Genomic DNA, 27,656 nt, shown 5'->3' with positions numbered 1-27,656 from the left:
CCTGCACCCAGTATGGGCAATACCGCTTTACGGTCATCACTATAATGGGCCAGTTCCGGGGTACTCCAAAGCCTACGCCAATACATCAGTGGGCGAGAAGATATTAACTCTGCAATAGGGCAGATGCCCAAGTCCATTCTCAAAGGAACTAGGGGTGTATTCTTAGGCAGAGTTAGGATCTGTCTCATAAAATTATTTTCTGTTGACTCAGTGTTTCTAATCTGCTACTGATTACAAAAGAACACAAAGCCCTGTTCTATTTCACTCACTTCGGGAAAGTGTCCGGATGCGTGCTTCTGAGATTATTAGAGTCTTTATTGTATTTGAATAAAAAAGGCGCTCTCGTCTTCATATTTGCACTGGCATTGCTGTCTTACAACAAACGGAACATTTAATGCTTTTACTAAATACATCTATTATAAGCTTTATTACAAATATTTTATCTGCTATCCTTATCAGATTGTGAAATGGTAATAAATACCTCAAAAAAGGGTGTTGTGCGTGTGTTATGCATTGCTATATGCAATAAACAACGTGCAGTGAATGGTAAAACAACACTACCTTAATTAACCCAAGCCACGTTTCTTTATTGTTGCAGCAAAGACCAGTCTATTTTAAAATGTCATATTTCATTAAATTTGAACGCAGTTATTAACAAGGTGCACAAAGAGTCTATTTATAGTTAGCACAGTTGTAAGAAAGTGTTAATGTTGATTCCCACATACCAGTAAGTCACCGGTCCAAAGAACCTCTTTCTGGTTCTTTTTCTCTTTTACCCTTGTTCTCTCTTTCCCTCTTTCTCTCTCCATCTCCCACTTTCTCTCTTTCCTTCCCCCATTTCACCTATCTGTAGGCTCCATAACTCTCATATCCTGGTCTTCTATCTACCCCCACTGTTTTTCTCTCGGGTTCCCTTTTCCCCACAACCCATTTTCCACCCAATTTCCCCATTGTTCCCGAAGTTAAAACAAAAATAAAGGTGAAGGAAACACAACTTTATAAGGCTTCAAATTGACCATTCAGCCAGTGTGTCAGTTTCCTCTACACTACCATATGCTGCTAAAAATGTGCCAATTCAAATCAATTACAAACCAATTCGGGTGTCATTAGGCCGAGGACCAAACACCCATCTCACACTACCATGAAATGAACCTCTCTGATTATAACCCTTAGTCTAATGTTTTTAACTATGATTCGAGCTTAGTGCCATAAGGCTTGCCTATCCCTAATACATTGCAGGGGCATCAGTTGTTCCAGAGTGAGTTTCAAACCTTTATAGGAGGTTGGTGTGATTGGCAATCTTATCAGCCATTTACTTTTGTAATAAGACCAAGGATGTTTGATTTGGTATTCTCAAAAGTTGTAGGGTGCATTTCTCTAAAATTGAGAGGAATTTGACTCTTCACCACCACAGTCAGAAATCTGGTTGCCTAATTAATGACATCCTTATCACTTTCAACCCATCAAAGTCCGACTGCATGTGATCCTTATTGACAACTATATTAAAATACCTTTAATGGCACACTATTGCTCTGAAATGTCAACACCCTGGCACTGGTCTTGGTGCTGAACAGCCACAGGACAATCAAAAGGTTGTTTCTACAGGAAAGTCAGATCTTGAGTCCATTTTTTAAGGTCTTCATATGTTTTTCGTGTGCTTTTTTTCGTATTCTCTGTAAAATAGCGAAAAGTCCAAATATTGACAGCAAACAAATAACCTTAAACTATCTTAGTTCACAGATAGTTCACAGAGGATACCCCCAAGCATAACTAGTCTAATCTTCAAACAAACACTCTGAGCAGTCAGGCACAGTCGCCATTTTTGCGATAAATCTCACCATGTCTAGTTCCAGTCTTGGTAGAACGCGTAATTTGCAGCAGCATAACTTCCTAGATCTAACAGCACAGGTGCCTCATTCTTAGCAGACACTATACTATTCTAATGAAGAGTGTCAGTGAAGAGTTGTGGGGCATGTGTGTGTCTGTTGAAGGTGTCTAGTTTCAGATATGAGAAAAGAGTGAGTCTAGAAAGCCTTGAGTCCAGTCCAGTGAGGAAAGAAATAAGAGAATCTAAGGTAGGATATCCGTGAAGCGATGTGGACCCTTAGTTGTGTGAAGGTTATCTAGCCCAAACAAGCGAGAAATAACCAATTTTATTGCAAAGATATCCGTAAAAAAATATGATTAACAAGTGAGACTCTAATAAAGTGTGTCAATAAAGACCATCAGCAGTTAGATGTTATCCGTGAACAATATCATTCATGAGAGGTATGGAATAAGTTACAGCCTCCTGATGAGTATCAACAAATAGGGATTGGAATGAGTGAAAATACCAAATTCTATCAGCCCATAGAGATGAATAAGGAGAGATATATATTTAAAAAGTCCTTTACGGACTAAGAATTTGTTACATTCTATTGATATTTGAGGTCGGTGTAGCTGAGAATGCATATAGCCATCATTGTTTCTGTCTAGTTAGTCTGTAAATTAGTTGGGCTTCAACAGCATTGGTTAGCACTGTGCTAGTAGTTATATGTGTCACTGAGCTGCCCAGGATTGGACGGGCACAGAAAACAGGCCAAAGCACCAAAATAAAAGGGACCCACCTCATTAGTGATTTGAAAGCTAAATTAAAGTGGTCCATGTTTGTAAATTGGGGCAGTTTTGAACACGTAAATACACACTGTAGAAGTGTTTTAGAAGTTAACGGAAGACTGCATGGATTTGAGGTTGCTGCAGGCAGTGTTTGTTTTTATATCGGGGAAATCAACAGTAAAATCCGGCCCAGCAGATGATAAGACAGGCACGTGAACAGCCAAAACACTAGCCCACACAATGACCTATCAAACAAACCAGCCAGTCAGGCCTGATCGCCCTTTAGGCCAATCCCATCCTGGACCCGCCCAAGGAAAAACAGAAACAACACATCTTGCTGCCTGTTATTTGAAGGAAGGTGCAATGCAGAGGACCAGAGGACCATCAGGAGTGGCACATATACATATGGTCCTAAAAAGCTACACTGAACTAGACTAAAATGATAATCCTACACAGACCGACATTTAGAAAAAAATAAACGCAGGACATAGGAGCAAGGAGTATGGAAACCACCTCCTTTGTGTTGGGGGGAATGGGGGAGGGTGGTGGTGTAAGAAGAGGGACCATTTCTTCGATCAGCATCCTATGGTTTTGGCAGGTCACTAATGGTCACAATGAGTCACAAAATAGACCCGACAACAAAACAAAAGTGACTTACGTTTGTGAATTAGATAGCTAAAAAAAAGTGTCACTTTTGCAAATCGGGCTCGCTTTGAACTTGCAACAACACCCTGTACCGGTGTTCTGTAAGATAGATGGGTGACTCGTGCATCTGCGCTTGCTGCAGGCAAATGTTTGCGATTATAGGAGAGTACAACAGCAAAAATTTGCTCACCAGACCATAAAACAATCACCCAAGCAGCCTAAAAACTAGCCCACGCACTTACCTGTCAGACCAGTTTCTAGCTCAGACAGATTTTGCTATCAGCCAGTCACTCTCTGGCCTGGGGCACGGATGTAGTAGCACTAGTTCTAAGCAGAGGCAGGTGGTACCCAACAGGCACAGCAAACTGGAATTACCAGCCACAAGGCTTTTGAAGAACAAGGAAACAGGAGTACAAGAAGGCTCACTAATGGTTAAATTATAGGTGAAAAAAAAATACACTAATAGCAACGTGAGTGCTGGAACATCAAAAAAGATGTGTGTGTTCAGAAGAAGACCGGTCCAAGTGCTTTAGTAGGATTAAGGGCCTGTGATCAGTCCACCGAAATCAATGGTGGCTAGAAAGCTACCCCACAATTGTAAATGAGAAACCAGCACTGCTGAACATGGGTTGAAAATTATTTTGTTGCTACAGTAAACAATGGCCATAGTGGTGATTGGTGGCTATCGGATAGTAACATTTGGCTTTGTGGTTGCCAACCTGTTGGACTGTTGCTGCCTTGGCGAAGATGGATGGCTCGGGTTTGGTGGTGTTGTGGTAAAAATGGATACAAAGATGTTGATTTAAGGGATAAGAAGTTCTGGGGGTGTTTGTTTGATGGATTCAGAGGGATATTGACCTTGTTTGGTGGATATAGAGCTTTCTGGACTATAATTTGGTAGGTGCAGAAGACTCTGGGATATTATAGTGATGGGCAGAGAGGGTGCTGGAATTGATAGATTGGTAGATATAAATGGATCTCTGGCATAACGGACAAAGAGAGGTCTGGGATATTTGCCTTAACCCCTTCCATGCTCATGATGGCCCCCAGCCATCAAAAGTCACGGTGGGCGTGTGCGCATGACGGCCGGGGGCCGTCTGAGCCATGCCCGCAATTGGAATGTCCAGCACTGCTGTGGAATTCGGGTCGCAGCCAAGGTGTTAAGGAAAGTGCTGTGGACATTGGCCGGACGGGTACTTACATGTTTGGGCCTGAGACTTGGTGGATGAAGGTGTTCTGTAGTTGAAGTTGAAAAGTTTTTGTAGAGCGCTCTACTACCAAGCGGTTTCTTGGTGCTGCAAGAAGAAACTGAACCTGAGGAAGAAAAGGGAAGAATTAGGCAGGATATGCTAAGGAAAAAAGGTGGGTTTTAAGTGCAGCGCGAAAGTCCAAGTAGCTAGGAGTGGATCTAATCGCGAAAGGGAGGACATTCCAGAAGAGGGAGGCGAGGATCGAAAATCTGGAGCCACCAAATGTTTTCCTCCGGAAGCGGGGAACTTTGAGAAGGAACTGGGTAGAGGAACGAAGGTTTCTACCAGGTACGTAGGCATTGATCTTAGATCTAATAAAGTCCGGGGCAGTGCCGGCTAGGGACATTAAAGTCAAGCAGCTCATCTTGAAGAGCGAACGTTCCATTATAGGGAGCCAATGGAGGGTTTTTAGTAGGGGGATAATGTGACTTGACTTCGGGAGCCTATGGATAAGGCGGGCCGCTTGGTTCTGAATAAGCTGCAGGCGACGGCGCTCATACACTGGAATGCCAACATACAGGGCATTGCCATAATCCAGGCGGGATAGAATCATCGCCAAGATGATGAATTTAAGGGCTTTGGTAAAGAAGTACCGCGAGATTTTGCGAATAGTTCTGAGGGACAGGAAACATGAGGAGACCACCGAGCTGATCTGGGGGCGCATGGAGAGATCTTGGCTGATTTTTATGCCCAGGGTTTTCACGGAGGCAGAGGGAGCGGGAGGGGAGCCAAAAACAGGGGGCCAGAAGGCGGAGGTCCAGGGATTAGAAGGACCGCCGATGAGAACCAACTCCGTTTTATCGGGATTCAATTTCAGTTGGTTAAGATTCATCCAGTTGTAGATGAAAATCAGGGTGGAATGAACCTTAGAAATAGAATCAGGAGACGAAGAGAGGTTGAAATTGATTCTGTGATGTACTGTGAGGTTCTGTGATGTTTTCCCTTTGGATTGAGGAAATACTTGCACATCACATTGGCAGATGTGGTAGGTTCTGCCACATTGGGTTGGTGGTTATATAAGTCTGGGACAAGAATGACTTGTTGTTAATAAAAATGGCTCTGCCATTTAGTAGGTATATAAGCTTTGATGCACTGGTGTGTCATTGGGCTGGTGGATACAGAGAGTTCTTGGATCTTCCTTTTTTAAATCTGTGCATTGGGTGCTATGGTAGTGGATTCAGAGGAATCTGAGAATACTGGTTTATTGATTATAAGGCCCTCAGCAGCAGTTTGATTGGTCTATATAGGGGGTCCAAAATGGGTTGTGTTCTGAGTGGGGGTGGGGATCAGGCGTTCTGGATTAGAGGTCACAAGTGACTGCGAGATTGGCATGCTAAGTATAGTATGACACAGCATTCTGAAATTAAGGCTCTTAGGGCCATATGTATCAAAATGTCTTTTTGACATTCCCAAATAGTGATTTTTTGCGAATCACTATTTGAGAATCACAAAATGCTATGAATGTAGGATTTGCAATAAATTTAGCGAATCCTACATATTCCTTAATTGTGAATATCAAATTGCGATTCGCAATTAAGGAATACCTCCCCATTCATTCCTATGGGCCTAAAGGCCCATAGGAATGAATGGGAAGACATTCTCAATTTGCGATTAGCAATTAGCGAATCGCAAATTGAGAATACAATTACAAGGGTGCAAGGGTGTCAAAAGGACACCCTGTTGCACCCCTGAAATAAGCATGGGTGCACATGTGGCACACACACATGCCCTAAGGGCATGTATGTGCGTCACATGGCACTTTGAAAAATGCAAAAATGCATTTTTCAAAGAAATTGCAAATTACCACCAACTTGAAGTTGATGGTAATTTGCAATTCCTTAAGGTGAGATTGCACTTTTTTTGTGCTTCTTACATTGCATTGAAGGGATCGCAAAATTTGCGATTCCTTAATTGCAATTGCAAAATAAGGAATCACAAATTTTGCGATTCCTTATTTTGCACGCAGATTTGCTTCATACATACCATTTAGCAAAAATGCTATCGCAAACGCCAAAATTCTGCAAATTTCGGCATTTGCGAATGCATTTGTGCTTGATACATATGGCCCTTGGACATTGGCTTTGTCGATATTGCATGGTCTGTGATGTTCTGGGGTAGTTTTGCCGAATGTAGAAAAATGACCGTGGGACTTTGGCATAATGTATATGGGGTGGTCTGGGACATTTTGGCTTGGTGCATATTAAGTTCTCTGGGACATTGGTTTGGCTCAAAATAACCAATCATAGTCTGTTGGCCTAGTACATGTAAAAGAGCCCTGTGATTGTTGTTTTTTATGAACAGAGAGGCGCTCTGATTGCAGTCACAGCCGGCATGACATGCGGGTGAAGGGGTTGGGGGAGGTCGTGCGGGGGTTGTCACGGGGTGTGGAGTTAATTTAAAAATAAAATAAACGTACCGTCCCGGGTCCCGTGTCCCGTGTCGTCTCTGTGCCTGACCTGCTCTCCTGCTGTCATGCCTCGGCAGGAATAGGAAGCAGGCAGCCTCCCTCCCCTAAGCCAATCACAACACTGCAATGGGAGTGTTGTGATTGGTCGGGACGCCGACCAGCCAGGCGCCTATGGGGAGGCCATTCTCTCCATGTAGGGCAGAGTGCGCATGACTGGTTTGGTCGGCTCCAAACAGTCAGCACCCTCAGCAGTGGGCAAGCCACTCCTACCCTGCCTTGGAACAGACCCACCCACCAGCCCGCTCCTAACCAAACGCTTCTGCTTTCTCGCAGTTTTACCATTTTTTGTTTCTGCTTCTCGCACTGGGAGAAAGCAGCAGTGGGGCGACACTTCTCCGCCCTAGTGGAGGAGCCGCCCCTGCCTGATTGCTTAGCTTAGGAAATACTGTGAGACAGAGGGCTGCTTGAAGTTTCTTGTGGGTAAGCGAGTGCTGCTATTATTTGATGTAACCATTTTGCTCTCAATATTTAGTTGGTGGATGCGGTGGGTGCTGCAACATTGAATTTGTCAATGCAGTAGAGCCTGGCAGATTGGCTTTTGTGATACACAAGACCCTGGTACTGTTGAACATGTGAATAGTTTTTGTGGACACACGGGTATCTGTGACAATGGCTTTGTGAGACTGACTGACTGAAATATTTGTTAAGCGCACTTATGCCGTGGCGTCTTGGCGCTGAGAGAGGGTACGGCTACTGCTGGATGATTAAGGTGTGGTAAACAGCCAGGTCTTCAATGCCTTTCTGAAACTGGTCTTATTTGGTTGTAGACGGAGCTTAGTGGGCAAGGCGTTCCACAGCTTCGCTGCCTGATGGGAAAAGGACTTGCCTCCCCAGCGTGCTCTCCTTATTCTCACGACGGTGATTAAGCCCTGGCACGTAGATCTAGGAGTACGGCTAGGGGTGTAGCGGGGAAAGAGAGCTTTCAAGTCCTCGGCTCCTCCTCCTATTACTGTTTTGTGGACTAGGCAGAGGGCTTTGAATTGTACTCTCTGCCGAACTGGCAGCCAATGGAGTTGGCGTATGGCTTTGGAAGTGGGATGGCGCTTTGGGAGGTCCAACAGAGCACTTGCCGCTGCGTTTTGCAGTGACTGTAATTTGGTAAGTTGCCTTTCACCCATACCCAGATATAAGGCTTTGCAGTAGTCGATAAGGGAGAGGACTAAGGCCCCAACCACAGTTTTCCTTAATGTTGGGGGGATCATGGGCAGTATTTTCCTGAGGGTTTTGATAGTAAAAAAGCATGCAGACGTCACTTGATTCACCTGTGCGGTGAGAGCAAGATCTTTGTCTAGCCAGAAACCCAGATTTTTAACTTTTTGTGCAGGCTCAGGACAGGGAAACTAAGCGTGAACATGTCAGTAAGGGATGTATTAACGGGGGCCAAGGCCCCCAGGGAAAGCAAGTCTGCTGAGGTGGAGTTTGCCACTTCAACTCGCTTATAAACCATTGCTTGAGTCCACTGACTCAGAAGGATCACCTCTCATTTATTTATAAAGATGGCACAACATGGCCTCATGGGGGTGGAGTGGGGGGGGAGGGGGTGTGTGTATGCGTTTGTATGCGTGTGTGTATGCTTGTATGCTACCTAATGGCAGGGTGGCATACTACATTTCTTTCCAACTTAGATCAGAACTTGCTCTAATTGATTCAACAGGCTTACAAGCAGAAACGTTCTTGGAGTCATGTGTTCTTGGTCACTGTCTCTAGATCTCTTTTAACAGAACTATGGTGCCTTTTGCAGCTATGGACTGTTCCACTAGCCTTTTTTCATATGGAGTAAGGCATTTCAGTCCTGGATGTCGATCCAAAATCAAGACCGCGTCTCCTTATTGGATTGAGAGGGGTGTGGCCTGTCTCATTTAACTGGTGCAAATCTTTGTGTGCCCTCTCCTTCTTTGATATGCTTTGGCATCCAGAGTAGTGGTGGTTCCCTTGGGCAGTGTTGGGGAAGTGCTCTTGTGGCATTTCCCGAACTGCAAGATCGTCGGTGTGCATAGCATCATGCAGCGGAGGTATTTACTGCTGTGTTTAGCTCATTCCAAGTTCTCTTGAAACTCTCCATTTCCAAGTTCACTTGAGACCAGTGGGGTGTGAACTTCTGGCGGAAGAGTTCCACATTCTGGAGTTACCTTGGAATACGTCTTCGTGATTTGGTATTCTGTTGTCTGTTTTGACATCGCTAGTGCACCGAATGCCTCAATCTGTTTCTCCAGCTAGAGCTTCTCTTGCCCACAGGCTGTTGAGGTGACGATCTCTGTTGCGGGGTACTTTATGCAGGAGTCAATCATGACTAGTAGCTCATCCCCATTTGAGAGCACACAGAAATCTACGTTGACGTCACACAATGGCTGCTCACATTGGTCTTCCATAATGATTGGGGCCTGATGCACCCATGAGTTGGCACAGTTGCTATAGTTAAATTAGGGTCTTTACTAGGAGTTCAATGTTTGTGAACCAATGTTCTACCCTTACCCTTGTCCTTCACCTCTAGTAGCAATCCATCATGGTGCTCAGTTGGATCTTGCATGTCACAGGGTCTTAAGACTACATCAACAGCTTTGAGCATCTCGTGCTCTTAGGTTGGTTAGGAACATCTTCCAAGATCCTCTCTGCAGAGTTTGTTGAGCATCTGTAGATATTTGACATTGTGGGTAGTCAGAGTGACGTTTTTGAGCATCAGTGCTTTGGCGCATGCAGACTTGACTACAAGCTGCACACCTTCTTTGTTGCTGGCATGATTGCCAGTACATCATGGTCTGCAGGGTTTCAGGAGAGGTAGACACCTAGGGGTTGTCAACCCCTGGCGGTAAGTAATTGTGAAGCAGTATGTTTGGAGTTGTATCACCCATTTTTTCAGTGTGAGTGAGGGCTGTGGTGGCGATCCTGTGAACAGTTGCTCAAGGGGATTTTGGGTGGTAATCCCCCTGAATTGGAGGCTTTACAAGTACTGGTGGAAGTGGGTACACAGCACTAAATTGCTAGTACTACACTTTTTATTTAGGAGCAGTGGATTCTAGTGTCTGTGAAAACTCTAGTAGCAAAGAAGATAGGTACCTATTCACTTCATGGCTGTCCCTGGACTAGCACGGTCAACAACCCACTGGGCTAGCATCATTGTAGCGTTGTGCCGTTTTAATGTTGAGGAAAGTTTAGTTGTGCCTCTCTGACCATTCCGTCAGTGTTTGGGCCACCGTGAGAGTGAACAGTTCTACCAGGGTCACCAGATTAGGGATGAAACAATTGCAATAATTGGATACGCCAAGGAAGTTTAGCGCTTCAGATGTGACTAATGGTGCTGTGGCCTCCTTGATGTCTTCCAGCTTCTTGGGGGTCAACATTGACTCTGACTTTTGAAGTAACATATCTGAAAAATTAAATCGTGTATTTGAAAAACTCATACTTGTCCTTGTGCAGAGTGAGTCCACAGTTGGATAGTTTACTCTGTGTGGAGTGTAATCTTGAATGGTACCTTACAGTTGTCTTTGCAAATATCAAGATGTCAACATGTATGTTGAGGACATCTTCAAGGCTTGATAGGGTTTCACGCTCTCACATTGATCAGTGCCAAATGATGGCGAGGTGGCTGAGCCATGCACAGCTAAGGAGGTGATGGAGCAAACAGGTGGGAATGTTGCATCCATTTTGGCAGGCTAACAAACATGTATCGCCTTTATAGTTTGCAAGCAAGGACTGCTGAATACTTGCATATGGTGTCCGGCTTGTTACTTAGGCCTGGTCTCGTCACCAGTGAAGTGGCGGCCGGCAAGGCCCCACAAGAAACTAATTGCTGCTGGGAGGCTCGCTGTATTAGAGGTACTCATCATTGCTTGAGCGTCAGAACTGACCCTGAGCGATCATCTCCGAATAATTTATACTTTTGCCCATGCCCGGCCTTGAGGTGCATCAGGAGTGCGTCACTCAGCTGCTTAGAGGCTGAATGGCACACTGCAATGGTCTCCGGGTTCCAGTTTTCTGATTATATTCTTTAATCAGAGTTTCCTTTTCCTCAACAATCCTTCCACACAGTAGTTAATTTGAGACATCGATTACAGGTGGTGTCCACCAGCACTCCGTTTTGGGGACCGACATTTATTTTTTCCTCATGAGGGTTTGACCGAGAGCAAGAGTGAGAAAACCACAAAACATGGAAAGGAGAAGGAAAAGAAAGATGGTAAACCACTGACAAAGGTAGAAAAAGAACATGCAAGAATGAAATAAAGAGGAAGGGATTGTATGGTGTTGGAAGAAAGAGGCATGAGTGAGAATCAAGATTAGGAAGTCATAGTATTCGGCAGTCCAGACATTTGCCAGCACTGACTGTGGGCCCCTGAGAAAAACTTTGGGCACTGACACCTACTATTTCACAAATTAAGAACTGACACCTACTATTTCACAAATTAAGAACTGCTTCCTCAGCATTTATGCCCACATGGTCCTGTAATACATCAAATCACTTCCATATTTCACTATTCTAATTCACCATTAATCCTTTATGTGTTCCGCAGTAGCGAGCTACTCACCCAAAAAGCACTTTGACATGGAATAGTAAGCGTTATAATTAATGCAATTACAATACAATATAATATACCTACATGGTCTTGTCCGTTCTCTGCCCATGGTCATTGATGGGATTTGTTGTTCGACTACCTCATCTGTGAAGCTTTCCCCTCAATATAGGCACCGCCCTTGGGTAGCCCCATTCACAGAAAACAGCTCTCTTTGCCACAGCTCTCAATGCCTCTGTAACCCAGGTCTCCCTGCCACAGTAACACAGCTTTCCCTATCACTTTACCAGGACAATCCCTGTCATAATGACACAACTCTCCTTCCCACAGTAATGCAGATCTCTTTGACACAGCTCTTCCTGCCACAGTAACATAGTGCGCCTTACCACACTAACACAGTGCTCCCTGCCACAGTAGCACCACTCCTGTTTCCACAGCTCTCCTAGCCACAGTAACACAACTAACTCTTCGTGCCGCAGCTCTCCCAACCCCAGTAACCTAGCTCACCTTTCAACAGGAATCTAGTTGTGCGTGCCATTGTAAGGAGGCTGCCTCTGCCATAATATCCTGCATCCTGTCACTCATTTCTCTTGTACTGTTGGGCCTTTCCCACCTCATAGGTGTCTTTGCAGAAGCTCTGTTTTCAAGGAGACCTTCTACAGTCTTAAATCATAGTCTGTAGTGTAAGACCATGCATCATTTACAAAAGCGTATAATCTTTTTCAGCCTGCAATCAGTTTATATGTATCAGTCCATGGTAACCATCTATGGATCCCTAATGCCCAACAACACAATATCTAACCCTTTTCAGTGTCTGGAAGCACAACACATTTTGTGACATAGCTCATGGACACATTCAATTTCAGACAGCAAAACAGAATATTGAATGGCCATGTCTTCCCATACTAGAAGCCACAGCACAATACCTCATTCACTTCAGTGTCTATGCTTGGCTAAGAATGGACAACAAAATATTTCTCCATACTCACTGCCCATTTCGGATGTGTAGAGGAAAAAGCCAATATCTCACTCTCTTTTAATGTGTGTAGTAGAGTTAATTCCCCAGGAGGGCCAGAGCCACTGCCCTGCCCCATTTTCTCCCGTCTAAACAAGCAAGATGCTCATGAGACTTATGACTGCGGCAACCAAAGCTGCTTGAGTTTCAGTGTGACTCGATCTCTTGGGATGCGCAGTAGTATAGTGCTTGGGTAGGAGAAGTGTGACACTTCTTCCTTGTGCGTCTTCTCTATGACAGTGCTTCCTTTCTGCACACTGTTTCCTGCTAATACCATAGCCTCCTCCTAATCATCCTTACTTCTGCAGATTGTATAAGTAAGGCTAAGCTTCTTGTCTCCTAGCTGATCATAGCCAGAAGAAAACTCCTTCCCATCCACTTCATCCAACCCCCATCAACTCCTTGTTCACCTATTGCTCTGGACCATAAAGAATAAAATTAAGACATTTTACCAAGACTTTAGAAACAGCTGACCAGATTGTGCTTCAAAATGAGGAATTGTGATCACACTCAAATAAAAAATGCGCTTTACCCCAAACAAGGCCTGATATTGTAAACTCTTAGAGTGCAGGCAATCTGCAGTCTGCCGCCTAGTATCTGATAAACCACAGGTGTACAAGGGCCAAAAACACAAAAGCGGACCAAGGGAATTCAGGGAACGGAGGTCTAAAATATCAAAAGCAAAAATTCCTAAACACTGTGGAACACAATTAATTGACAAAGGAGGTTTTGACAAAGTTTTTATCCTGGGGTTACCAATATATGATGCGTCATTTCGAAGGATGCAACACAATCTTATGCTTTTTAAAATTACTATGGAGGTTTTTAAGTCTCTTTCTACAGCACAGTTTAGCTGTCTATTGTCAAAGACCTTATGCCAACAATACCTATAATTACATTGAGTTTTGGGTCATCACATTGCTCACCATTGATTGAGTTTCTTATCAATCTCGATTGCTTCTTATTCAAAGGTTTACCTTCCTTTTTAGGTTGAGCCTAAGCAGCGTGCATACGCTGTCTTTGAGATATGCTGTATCTCCTCTGTGGGCTTTGAGCACGCCTACTCTTTTTATTTGGTTCTTTTGTGTGCCATTCTGAAAACCTGGCTTTTTAGTGGTGCGTTGGCTGCATTAGTCCCTCCTTTTGGTGTTTGTTTTCCTCCCATGGCTACTGGCCCTTTTTCATGTACCCGATCCCTCCTGTCTATTTAGATTAGTTGTGGTGCACTTTTTATTTATTTATTGCTCATGTTTTTGTAGCAGTGTGTTTTGTTGCTTTTCGAGCACAACTTGCTCAGCTGACAGCATTAACAGTTGTAGCGTTGTAGTGTAAATGTGTTTAATCATGTGTTTTTTGAGCCCACACAGCTTTTATTTTAGCAGCACTGGCGTCCTTTGGCCATGCTTCAGGTTTTATATGCATCAGTTTTATTTTTATTTTTTAATGTTTGTAGCCCCTTCTTCTGTTTGTTCAAGAGTGCATCCTTATATCAACCTTTGTTTGTTTCTTTTTCTCACGCTGTCCTTTTTCTATTTCTAGCTCCTGGCGGTGCAAAGCAGCTGACGCAGGACCGGTTTCAGGTAAGAGTTCTTATTATTCTTTCCTTCCTGTCCATCTCTATCTCTCTCACACCACTCCTTTTCATAATTTATAAACTCTATGTACAATTACAGTCTGATGCTGTCTACTCCCAAGTATGCCTATTGGGTGCAGCAATCGACATTCACCTCTGGGACGTTGTCTTCGACAAAAGGTGGATGTAAGATTGCCGTTTCCAATAAAATTTTGGCAAACCGGATTTACTCATTCTAGGGAACTACAGAAAAGGTATCCCAGCTTCAACACTTCTGATCTTCTTTTTTTAATTTTATTTTTTTACAATAATCCTTGCACCGCAATTCACTACCAAATACCTAACTAGCTAGTGGGAGTATTTGTCAATCTATATGTAGGGCAACCCATTGAATGTTACAGGAACTCCTAAGTGCTCGAAACAAATCTATAGGTTTGTTGTTGAGCCCAAAAACTATACCACACATACAAGCGAATAGGTAATTTCACTGGTTGCCAGTAGCTGCTAAAGTGGCATTTTAGATACTGTGCCTCTTACATAGAGCCCTTTGATACAGCACAAGTAAGACATTTAGCCAAGTAGTAGTTACAAGAGATTTTATTTCACAAAGAATATTCCAACAAAGGAGCAACAAGGATGTAGTGCGGCATCATAGATATGTGTGCTTGGCCTCCTCTAGCTTGTTCTCGATCTGCCACCCACTCCAAATCCAGTCCAGCATTATCCTTTTAACTGTTCATCACCATGTTCCATATGCAGCACTCCAGCATTTCTTACAGTCTCACTCGCATCAAAGCCAACATTTCACACCTTCCTTCCCAACCACCCAAACTTTAAATGAAAAGCCTAATGACACAATCTAAGATAAAAACATATTCCCTATAGTTTGCTGGCAATACTTTGCCTCTCGTACTCCATCTCATCACTACCGGAGGTGTTGCACAAAAGATCATCAACCTCACTTGCAGCAACTTTTCTTGGCAGAACACCCCCATCACTAGGATAACTTAGTTCGATGACTGCAAATAAGCTCAAATTCAATTACTGTTTTGAACCAGGATCCTGTAAGTCAGGAAAAGCATTCCCTGCTGCTTCTCTTCCCACTGCTGTTCATGTGACCCACTGAAAATCGACACTGATTTCAAGTTCCCCACTTCTACTCTCACAGCACCATTGAGTGTTTCTATTTCTTGACAGGGTCTAAACCAATTTGAGCCAGAACTTTACACTCGGTAGGTAACTTTTCAGTAATAAGCTGGGCCACGCTACAAGAAAAACGTCCCCCTTTCTACTTCATACATTGTCCTCTGCTTATACTCAACCACTCGGTGACTTGCCTCTTTACATATTGATTCTGTTGGTATTCCTAACCCACCAGAGCTCCCAAACATCCCTGTCAAGAGAGTAGGGTTGCCTGCAGAGCTCATCTCAAATTGAATTCCCTGCTAACTGCTATTGCATAGTTTCCTTGATGACATTGTTAAAGCGTTCTACCTGTCCATTAGTCTCAGGGTGACCTACTGCAATTCTTCCTTGATGAGTGCAATACCTCATGATAAGCTGGACACGTGGAACTCGTCAATTGAGAACTGTTAGCCGAAACCAAGAATTCACAGAGACCTTCCCTGCATAAAACATCCTCCACAGAATATATTTACCACATCTTTGTTCATGTTTCAACAACTTCACCTGCAGCCACTTAGTGTAATTGCATTTCATTTAATTTTCATTTCATTTCAAAGATTTTAAGAGTTCCACCTTTCAAGAGTAGTCCTTCATGAATTTCACGTGGAATTCTGTATGTCCCTGGAAGGATGTTAGTTGATCCTTGTACGTAGGTTCAGTGCTTCCAGGTTGACTTTGACATGGAAGTCTTTCGGTTTTGATTCAATCTTTAGAAATAGTATGACTCAAACCTGAATTGACATTTTTCAAGCTTTAAGGTCGGGCCCTTGTTCAACAAAGATTGTAGAACCCTTTCAGATATCAAATCATGACTCATACACGGGCATGCTCGATTACACAGGCAGGCGTATGTGTCATCACATTGTTTTTTTGTGGTGATGCTTTACTGCATCAAGAAAAAGTATTTTTTATTTATTTTTGCTGATGATTTACCTTAATTAAATGAACTATGCGTGTGAATAATTGACTTATGTGTGGCTGTCAGATTAAAATGTGACTCCAAGGCAATTGAGAGCAAATGTCATTGTGGGTAGTCTGCAAGGCCCTCAAATATTCGAGACCTTGTTGTTTGGCTGTGAAGTGTGACGTAGGTGCCCAGTCACGATGCCATACAGGGGGTCAATGGGGAGGAGCAAGAACTCTTTTTGTAATCCTTGCAGGGAATGGTTGGTCCCCACAGGGCAGTTCATCCTCGTTGTATAAAACATTTTGGGGAATTGTATTCAGAGGACGCAGCTTCATGGAGATCAGAACCCTCTGCATGCTGTAATGAATGTTATTTTAGAGTCGTGGATCCTTTAAATATTTGAGGACCTGAGGACGTGAGGGAGATAAACTTTGAACCTACCCAGAATACCCTGTGCATCAGGACCCTTTTTGAATTTTTTTCCACAAACTAATAGTTTGGGGATTTGTTTGAGAACAACAAAAGAATGCAGAGCAGGCCAAAACATGACAACCTGCTCGGTATTCAGTTGTGATCAGTTCTGTCACAGGCATCTCCACAGTGAGTGATCTTCCTTCTCTGAGGGCAGTGGGTGAGGAGCGGGAGGCGAGTGCCTACACCCAACCAAGCTCAGTGACCGCTCCGAACCACAACTTCACCGAACTCCAAATCACTTGTATTCAACTTGGACACAAACATCACCTTCAATGAACACATTGCTAAGAAAACAGACAACCTGCCACCAGCTTTCTCTACTACAGAAAGTTAAATTCTTCCTTCCAAAACCCACTTCAGAACTGCTGCTGAAGTCCTGACACTATTGCATCTGGATGGTGGCTTTGACCTGCTCCATAACCTCCAAGACTCCATAGTGGTGTATTAAGGGCATTATACACACCCCAGGTCAACTCATCCAGGCTGTAAATAAATATGACCAATTCACCCACATCGTAATGGAACTCAAATGGCTCCCTTTGCCGCCCCTCACAATTTAAAAAATAGAGCTGCTTAATTTACAAGGCCATCAAATTCAATTACTGTTTTGAACCAGGATCCTGTAAGTCAGGAAAAGCATTCCCTGCTGCTTCTCTTCCCACTGCTGTTCATGTGACCCACTGAAAATCGACACTGATTTCAAGTTCCCCACTTCTACTCTCACAGCACCATTGAGTGTTTCTATTTCTTGACAGGGTCTAAACCAATTTGAGCCAGAACGTCACACTCGGTAGGTAACTTTTCAGTAATAAGCTGGGCCACGCTACAAGAAAAACGTCCCCCTTTCTACTTCATACATTGTCCTCTGCTTATACTCAACCACTCGGTGACTTGCCTCTTTACATATTGATTCTGTTGGTATTCCTAACCCACCAGAGCTCCCAAACATCCCTGTCAAGAGAGTAGGGTTGCCTGCAGAGCTCATCTCAAATTGAATTCCCTGCTAACTGCTATTGCATAGTTTCTTTGATGACATTGTTAAAGCGTTCTACCTGTCCATTAGTCTCAGGGTGACCTACTGCAATTCTTCCTTGATGAGTGCAATACCTCATGATAAGCTGGAAACGTGGAACTCGTCAATTGAGAACTGTTAGCCGAAACCAAGAATTCACAGAGACCTTCCCTGCATAAAACATCCTCCACAGAATATATTTACCACATCTTTGTTCATGTTTCAACAACTTCACCTGCAGCCACTTAGTGTAATTGCATTTCATTTAATTTTCATTTCATTTAATTTTCATTTCATTTCAAAGATTTTAAGAGTTCCACCTTTCAAGAGTAGTCCTTCATGAATTTCACGTGGAATTCTGTATGTCCCTGGAAGGATGTTAGTTGATCCTTGTACGTAGGTTCAGTGCTTCCAGGTTGACTTTGACATGGAAGTCTTTCGGTTTTGATTCAATCTTTAGAAATAGTATGACTCAAACCTGAATTGACATTTTTCAAGCTTTAAGGTCGGGCCCTTGTTCAACAAAGATTGTAGAACCCTTTCAGATATCAAATCATGACTCATACACGGGCATGCTCGATTACACAGGCAGGCGTATGTGTCATCACATTGTTTTTTTGTGGTGATGCTTTACTGCATCAAGAAAAAGTATTTTTTATTTATTTTTGCTGATGATTTACCTTAATTAAATGAACTATGCATGTGAATAATTGACTTATGTGTGGCTGTCAGATTAAAATGTGACTCCAAGGCAATTGAGAGCAAATGTCATTGTGGCTAGTCTGCAAGGCCCTCAAATATTCGAGACCTTGTTGTTTGGCTGTGAAGTGTGACGTAGGTGCCCAGTCACGATGCCATACAGGGGGTCAATGGGGAGGAGCAAGAACTCTTTTTGTAATCCTTGCAGGGAATGGTTGGTCCCCACAGGGCAGTTCATCCTCGTTGTATAAAACATTTTGGGGAATTGTATTCAGAGGACGCAGCTTCATGGAGATCAGAACCCTCTGCATGCTGTAATGAATGTTATTTTAGAGTCGTGGATCCTTTAAATATTTGAGGACCTGAGGACGTGAGGGAGATAAACTTTGAACCTACCCAGAATACCCTGTGCATCAGGACCCTTTTTGAATTTTTTTCCACAAACTAATAGTTTGGGGATTTGTTTGAGAACAACAAAAGAATGCAGAGCAGGCCAAAACATGACAACCTGCTCGGTATTCAGTTGTGATCAGTTCTGTCACAGGCATCTCCACAGTGAGTGATCTTCCTTCTCTGAGGGCAGTGGGTGAGGAGCGGGAGGCGAGTGCCTACACCCAACCAAGCTCAGTGACCGCTCCGAACCACAACTTCACCGAACTCCAAATCACTTGTATTCAACTTGGACACAAACATCACCTTCAATGAACACATTGCTAAGAAAACAGACAACCTGCCACCAGCTTTCTCTACTACAGAAAGTTAAATTCTTCCTTCCAAAACCCACTTCAGAACTGCTGCTGAAGGCCTGGCACTATTGCATCTGGATGGTGGCTTTGACCTGCTCCATAACCTCCAAGACTCCATAGTGGTGTATTAAGGGCATTATACACACCCCAGGTCAACTCATCCAGGCTGTAAATAAATATGACCAATTCACCCACATCGTAATGGAACTCAAATGGCTCCCTTTGCCGCCCCTCACAATTTTAAAAATAGAGCTGCTTAATTTACAAGGCCATCATGACCAGCACCCCCTCCTAACTCTGCTGCTCCCAGCACACCGCTGCCAGGACACGATCAACTGGACACAAAGACAACAAACCTTCTCCATCTACACATTGACCATCGGGAACACCACCTCTGTGTATAATTTAGAACACCCCCAACCCTGCTGCAAGTTAGGAAAGAGCTATAGATTCATCTCTTTAAAGAACGCTATTTCATAATGCAGTAACAGAACACTTTTAGTCCCACAATCCAACCACCCCTTCAATCACTTTTTGACAGTATCTTTTCCTTTGGTCCTGTACTGTGCTCCACTGCCTTTTGGGTAGGTTTATACCTTGCAGATGCATGCATATCTGCGTACCTACATATATACACCCTCCTGGCAGGCCACTCATTTGCATATGTAACATCACCACGGCGTTCTATTCTAACTTGAGCAAAGCCCCTGTGCGATTTTCGGTATTCATAGTCCCCACTTTTGAGGAATAAGGTTCTGCTCCACATTCTTTAGTGCTTCTTCTCTCGCTAACAGTGCAACAGAAAACCTCTTGTCAAGTTCTCTAATGGGAGATGTAATGACATGTCTTGAAGGTACTGTAAACACAAAGCAGGCAACTCATTTCAGGAACGCCTTCTGCCGAACCGCTTTGATGCTTTGCTTCATCTGTCATTGTCTGGACCTGAAAAATGGTCTTATGCTTGGTGCGCACTTTCCCAAGAGGTTTGGCATCATAGGAAACCTTGATGCAAGAGAGCGCAGAAAATGTGGTCCTCACAGTAACCCACTGATTGGATGTTCAAATGATAGGAATGGTATGGTCGAATAAACTCAGCCTGTAGGTTATATTCCGTATTTCGCATTTCATACAGTAATTGAAGGTTTTCCATTTACTGCCAAACTCTAAATCAGGCCCTTAGCCAATAATGTATTACAATTACATGTATTCTGATTGTAGCTAAATGTGTACAAGTGTTTTGGGTGCATGTGCAAGGCTTTTATTATATGTCCATTTGCTCAGTTGTGTTCATTGTGCATTTGTGGCACCAGGGGCAATCTTTACCAACCAGGCAGCACTCGAAATGAGTCTTTACATTTAAAGTCCTCAGAGCATAATGTGGTCTTCTTACTGGACAGCTGTAGGACACTCTTTTGCCGTTGTCTCATAGCACCAAGCCTTAACTAATTTTCCAAAATTACAAAATGCATTCACGGTTGGCAGCACATGTCTGGGTGTCCTGTGAGCATGTGGGAAGAGTTTTGTATCATGCAAGGGTTTATGAGCAGTTCTTTTTATCATGTACATTAACGCCTCACCCCTGGATGCACATGTTTACAAGGATAGGAAGGAGAGAAGAGCATTCACACATACTTTCCTCCAGTACCATATTAGAGACCTGCTTGGCAGGTGGGTTTGCTATACAGGATTGGTCTTTTTGTGATGTATCATGGAGTGCGATGTTCATCGAGATGCCACTGCCTAAGACAGGTAGTGTATTTTTCCTGACACGGATAGTGACGATCAGGGCAAGAATGCAGACAGACTGCAGGAGGCACATATATACTATTGGGTTCGGATGTTAAGATGTTGAGTACAACCTGGAGAGAGGCGTGATCGGAGGTGATGGTGTAATGTTTGCAGGGTGGTTGGCAGGCTTTGTGGCGAGAGTAGGAAGATCCTATGCTATGGTGCAGTATTGCTTCAAATGTTTGTTCTTGAACCAACCAGCATCTAGTGATTGAGAAAACACTTTTTTAGAGTATGTAATTTATGGGTGGGTGTTAAACCATTCTATGGGAGGAGATTGCGGTAAATGGGAACTTTTTTGCACAATCTATCAAGTCAGTAGTCTTAAATTGCATATAGACAGTTCTTTTCAGTTTTCTGGGACCTTATGTGGTTGAGTGAAAGGTATGGACATTGATTCTGATGATCTGTTAGCCTGCACTGGAAGGCAGATCCATTCCGCGATTGATTTAGTAGGTGTCAGCATGCAGGGCCACTGGAATTATGTGATTCTGCGGCCATGGTGTTTTCCACATAATCATGGATCTGCTGCATTTGCCATATAATCCATAATCTGCAGATTTGACCTAACCCTTTCATTTCTATCTCAAATGGATCAAAAGTTACTAAAATCGCAGCAACCTATGTTGCAGTGCAGTGGACGGTCCTATGCAAAGGTTGACTGGTCAACTTGCAATTGATTATTACTGTATTTAAATGTTAAACAGGCAAACGTGAGGTGAAACCTTTGCCCACACATGATAAGAAAAGAAGAAATGCCACATAATTTAGTCTACCCTGCTGCATAATTTGATCCTCCCCTGATGTATAATTCTAGTGGCCCAGATTGTGGGTTACTGAGTCATGTATTAAGTTGTTGATGTGAATAGGCTAGTGGGCTAAGCACCCAGCAAGAATTACAACATTTCTTCCATCACCGTGTTTTTGCAGTAGACACCCCAAGTGCAACCGGTATGCCCAGGCCTGTGTCATATGCTCACCGTGCCATAGAATCCAAGCTATACCTCACTGACAAGGGCACAGCAGGTGTAGTGTTGCTTCTGTTCCTTCTCGTAGGGGATCTGGACCGGAAGTTTGTGTTGGACTTTCCTTATTGGAGTAGGACCAAGGCTAATTTGCATATAGCAGGCCTCTGTCTAGAGTGGAAAAGTGGACACTAAAAAAAATAATGAACTGGAATATGGCTCCAAGCCATTGCCAGTTCCTGAGATTATTTTCAAACATTCAATCCATCATCTTGCTGTTTGGCCCAGCAAGAAGGGCTTGGGGTGAAATAAAGAACTTGAAATCAAGGTCCAGTGGCGCTGATGTTAATTCAGCCTTGCAGATGTGCACAAATCAAAGAAATGTACTGGGTTTAATCTGCGCCCTGTCTGTTACAGAAGGCCCAAATGAAGGTCTGGTATTCAGGTCCATGCTGCTGTATTGTGTCCAGTGAAGTTGTTTCAGATGTGAGCCAGGTCATTGTAATGTTTGGAATGCCATACCTGTATCGGTGTTCATCTCTGTGATGATTTGCTAGGGCAGATTCAAGAGCGAGAGATACATTGATCTTGGTGAGGTCTGGAATTACTTGTTATCAGGGTAAAGGAAAGAACCAGGTTGTAATGGCTCTGCTGAAAGCTGTATTGTGAATGACATTACAAATGCATTCCTATACTGACTTACACAATTTTGTGGACTGTAATGAGAACAAGGAGACTACTAATATAGATTTGAATTATTTAGCTGTATTGATTTTGAGCATTATTTTTAATCTGACGGGATATCTGGGTCCGTAAACACAAATACTCTTTTCTGTAGGATATTAGAGCCTTGGTCAATGATAGCCCTGTGGGTGGTGCAAACAACTTTAAAAGAAGTACACATTCGCATTGGTAGCCAGTGAAGACCTAGTAAACCGTAGTGATGTGGTCCATGATTTCAGAGGCAGCAGCAATCTTGCAGCAGTGTTCTGCATCCATTAGAACATGCATAAAAATAATTAGGCCCTTTAATTTATAAACTATAGGCAGAGCTAACCCTGAGTGGCACAAGACACACAAACCCGTCTGCGACATTGTAGATGCTTCAACAAAAAAAATCAAAGTTGACTAAGAACTTGTTCTTTATCTAAGGAGACCGTTACTGTTTGAAACACAATATATCAAAAACTGTTTAGGAGCTGGTAAAAACATCATTGATATCTCAATCTGTGAGTTTACAGAAACAAATTCAAACTTGCAGTTTCAACTAGTAACGTAAGAGGAAAGCACCACACACAAGTGCAGTGTTTGCCAGTATTTGTTATGGGAATCTAAGGTAGAGGCAGATCCTGCTATGGGGTCTCAGCTCCTGGAGGGAGAATTTGACTACTGGGCCAACCTGAATAAACAAGGAGAGTTTGGTGTTCAGGATAACTCTGAGGTTTGACTTCCACAACAAGAGAGCTGGAGGTCAGCTTGCTGTACATTCTCCAAAATGAAAATATAAACCACGGCAAATCATTTATTCCTACTAAAATTTTGGAATCGCAAGACTGTTTAAAGGAAAACAAAAAAGGGGAAAAGATTTGTTCGGAATGGCCTCACCCACTCGTTTTAGGCATGATTTATCATCGGCCAGTCTGCCCCACAATGTTGAGATAAAACCAACATCTTCTAAATATTGAGGGTCCCTGATAGGAGCAGTAGTCCGTACCAGGCTGGTTTATGGGACATTTCTATAGTTGGGGATTACCAAAGATAAACTGGCACACCTTCAAAAAAGCCAAAATATAGGGTTTGTCCAGCAGCATGTTTAAGAAGAGAGAATATTTTATCTGCAAGATAACTTCCCATGGTGGCACAAGTGATACTTAAGTGCCTTTGCATTCTTTTAAAACGTAAGGAACTCTTATCCACCCTTCATAAAACCCAACAAAAATACCCAGATCATGTGGTGTAAATTTTCTAAGACATATCAAATGCAAACTAACAACAGTGCGAGGACCTAAACTAGGGATATCTAGGGAATTGCGAATCAGAATAATCCCCTCTCCTCCCTCATACAGGAAACACATTTTTTTACTTGTCCCAAATTTAGGAATCCGCTTTATACAGGTGAACAAATTACTGTCACGTAGGGGAATTTGTTTGCAGTAAGCCCCTAATAACAATAATAATTATAACATTGGAATGTTGAGAGCTTCACTGAAGACAGTCGAGGGATTCGGACCAATAATGGCTGGTACAGACCTTCTGCTCCAAGATTTTAATGTTTGTCTGTCAGTTTCCTCTTTTTAATCTAGAACATTCTACCCCCAATGAACTTTAAATCCCTTATTCCTAGGACTACGGATGTTAAAACACTCTCAGCTTCATTATAGACCCTTCCCTACAGCTCAGACCTATAACTTGGATTTGGGGCCTTAACAACAGTTATTGTCCACTGCAGCAGGCTATAATGCTTTATTATTGTTGTTGCTATTGTTATTATTATTGTTTTTATTTTTCGTATTATTTTGGTCTCTCTGGTGGTTACATGGTGGTGTACGTGGCATCGAGTGAGTCTCTATGAAGATTTGAGGGCAGGAATATTGGGAGTAGTTCGGACTATGCCAATCTTAATGATTATTTATAGGAGCAGAGAATGTAAGATCCAGTGGTACTGTTTTCCCGTGTCTAAGCAGTTTGCAAAACCCTGTTTTAGTGCTCGGTGGTGGTTGTTGCCAAATAAGAAGTCAGAGTACATTAACAAATTGCACTGACTGGCACCAATGTCTTACTTGCTGACACTGGATTTTGGCTCGTGTTCATGGTAAATGATAGCCTTTATCTCCGCTGTTCCACTGACAAGTTGCCAACATTATCCTCACCTGTTCTGGTATACTGTAGCTTTAAGCAGCAGAATGAACTTGTTTGTCCTATTCAGATAAATATAGTCCTTAAACACTGGGTATTAAAAGGATTTGTGTATTTAATCTGGTAAACACTGTACCTCTGTTCATGTTGGGCTGATGTTTCAATTAAGTGAAGAAAACACAAGCTAGTTGCCAGTTCCACGAGTTGCATCATGGGATGCTAGTTTGGGTGTGATATTTACTGTCTGAGGTACCATTGGCTTTTCCACTGGAAATGTTGAGAATATAAAAATACATCCATCTGAGTACCAAGGGCTAAATATGAGTAATGTGATCACTACCTTGGTATGCACTGGGTTATTATGTTTTCGGTCCTTTTATTACTGGCCAATGTTTCTTAAGGCCACCACGTTATGATACAGGTTACCTTACTGGCTGACATAACAGGCTTGCGTTAGGAGACCTATCTTCATCTTCCTTGCTGCCATGGGTATTTCAGGATGGGTGAAGGCAAGCCAAACATTTGCTCTGTCTTGGATTTTTCCAGGGATGTGATACCAGCCGGGCCGTGCAGCTTGCAGGGGGCAAAGCTGTTACCCCTCTTTCCCCAAACTCCTCCGTTCATTTAGCCTGAACTTAAAGATATCATGAGAAAGCTGAATGCTCACTGTGTGTAGCTGGTTATCCTTGACCTGCAGCATGAAGGCTGAAGAAGGCCAGTCAGGTTATACGAGGACCATTTGGACCTGTGCCTGTATTGTCCCCTTCTTCCAACAAAGTACTTTTTGATACTTATTCAAGGCTCTTAATTATACATTTAGAGATGACATGGGCTAACTCATCACTGGTCAAATGATCTTACGGCTTTGAAGGGGCACACGTACACATAAAGAGGGCAAAGTTTGACAATGAGAAACTATGCAGCAAAAGAGGCGGTGAGATCGTTCAGTATTTTAAACCATAAGATTAGCGGGAATGGGTGTTGAGGTTAGTGACAACAGGTGTGTAGTTTGGTTTTACTGCACTGTTGAAACTGCTACCTCCAAGTGAAATGTTAACAAGAACATAATTGAAACCCTGAGATTTCCTGAGGCTCTATAAATAGGGCTAAAGTGAAAGGATTCCTTGTAAAGGGCATGGCGAAACAAATTGCTACCTAATTCTTGGACACTTTGCCTTATAAATAAATACATAAATAAAAGAGATAACCTCATCTTTAAAGGGTGTAAGTTGGCTGAACAGACTTGCTGGTCCCTGACTAGGTGTGCGGTTAGTTCCTTAAATCATAAATTAGATCGATTTGCAACATGGCTCTAGTCTCTCAGAGTCTAATCTAAAATGTTATGTATTTATTTAAGTGTTCATACCAACGTGCTGCTTTTTATCTACTTTGGGGTTCTTTGAGGAGTTGTAAGCCAGCAAAGTCCAGGACATAAGTAAAGAGCTGTTTGCACAGACTGCCCCATCTCTCAATTTCCTTTTCATTTTCCCTCTAGTTTTCCCATATATTGACTTGTCTAGCAGTCTCTAATGTAAGAGTTCACCCAAAGACTTACTCCAGTCTCTCCCAGCAGAACCCTCATCTAATGCTGGGAGAAGTGGGAAACTAAAATGGGGCCGTACAAATAGCCCACATGTGCGCTGATAACTGAATGAAGGCCTGCAGGTTGGGGCATTGACTGATCGTTTTGAGAGGGATCTACAAACATGGCCCCATGTAAAATCCAGAACGTCGTCCTTCTCCTGTACCACCCACCTTGAGTGTGTGTGGTGTCTGCTCTATAAATGTTCCATGTAGACCACTTGCTACTTCTTTATCTCACTCTCTCTGGTTCCTTTTAATCTATGCTTTAAATTTCTATTTTCTTGTCTGTCTCCTATCCCCCATATCTGTCTTTCTCACTCTTGCTTCGGGTAAAAGTCTAATGGTGAATACATGCGTCCTAGTCCCCAAAATATCTGTCAACTCCCCCATCCTGAGATCACATGTACTATTTAAGCACGGTCCTAAGAAAACGCTCCATTCTGGAAAAATAACCTTGAATCTGAGAAGAGAAAAAGAGAGATTCGTGTTCGTGAAACTCAGACAGTCCAACTCGTGGGCTTTTAGCCATCTGTTACTCTTACATAAAATGTGTCACAAGTTCTTCTTAACTTTTGCCTACATCTGCTTCACAGAGAAAGGCCCATTTCCATTTAGGGTTCATCCTGGTGCTTTCATATTGTGGAAGACTTTGACTCTTGAGTCTCTGAAGTCCTTGCCAGGCTTTTCCCTGTACACGGGACGGAATCAAGGGACCGAATCAGACTAGAATCTATTGTAGGCGACTAGTGCCCAGGCAAAGAACTGTGTCAAAGGTTTTCTTTCACCATCCTGTGCTCCTCCCTCCTCTACATACACCTCTATGTCCCTAGAAGTACCAATCGTTTTTGTTCCCACAGATACCCTCTCTTGCATAAAAGCAGATTTGATTTCTACCACACTTTCTTACAAGGTGGTTTGTAAGCAAAAAGAAGAAATTGAAAAATAGGGGGAAAAAGAAAAGGCATAGCGACAAACGCAATGTACCATTACACAACCCATTGAAAGGTAAGGGGGGACTGAAACGAGGGATGCTGATGGACAGTCAAAGAATTCTGAAGGTTGGCAGAGGTGGAGAATGAAGAAGAAGGGTGGTGAGGCAGTGATGGGTAACATCAGAAATGAACAGTGGAGATGGGGTGGTGATGACATCTTTGAAAGAATAAACTCGGAGCATGTGTTTGTTTTGCATGATTAAGCAAAATTGGGAGTTGTAGGGCCTCACAGGTTCAGTCACTGTACTCTTTCATGATGGGTCAGTATTGATTGGAGTGAGTTCTAGAGTTGGGAGTTTTCCATTATTCTTGTTCTATGTCAAGTTTGAAATAACTTACTTAGGACCAGTGTATTTCATTGGGAAAGTGGATGTATCAAAATGCTTCTGCCTTTTTAA

At 43.0% G+C, this 27,656-nt stretch overlaps 1 protein-coding gene across 2 annotated transcripts in view; it reads left to right on the top strand.

Annotated features, from left to right (window-relative positions):
* The window catches only part of LOC144754405 (uncharacterized), a 558,704-nt gene that overhangs the window by 163,239 nt on the left and 367,809 nt on the right, over positions 1-27,656 (top strand). For both annotated transcript variants that reach the window (XM_078642133.1, XM_078642134.1), the window contains exon 2: positions 14,017-14,057. The gene's annotated coding sequence lies outside the window, so the exon portion shown is untranslated. The remainder of the gene's footprint in view (positions 1-14,016; positions 14,058-27,656) is intronic.

Source organism: Lissotriton helveticus, chromosome 5_1 (assembly GCF_964261635.1).
Source record: "Lissotriton helveticus chromosome 5_1, aLisHel1.1, whole genome shotgun sequence".
In the NCBI taxonomy this organism is placed as follows: domain Eukaryota; kingdom Metazoa; phylum Chordata; class Amphibia; order Caudata; family Salamandridae; genus Lissotriton; species Lissotriton helveticus.
Note: the sequence above shows the minus strand (reverse complement) of the source record. Positions and strands in the feature narration are given on the sequence as shown.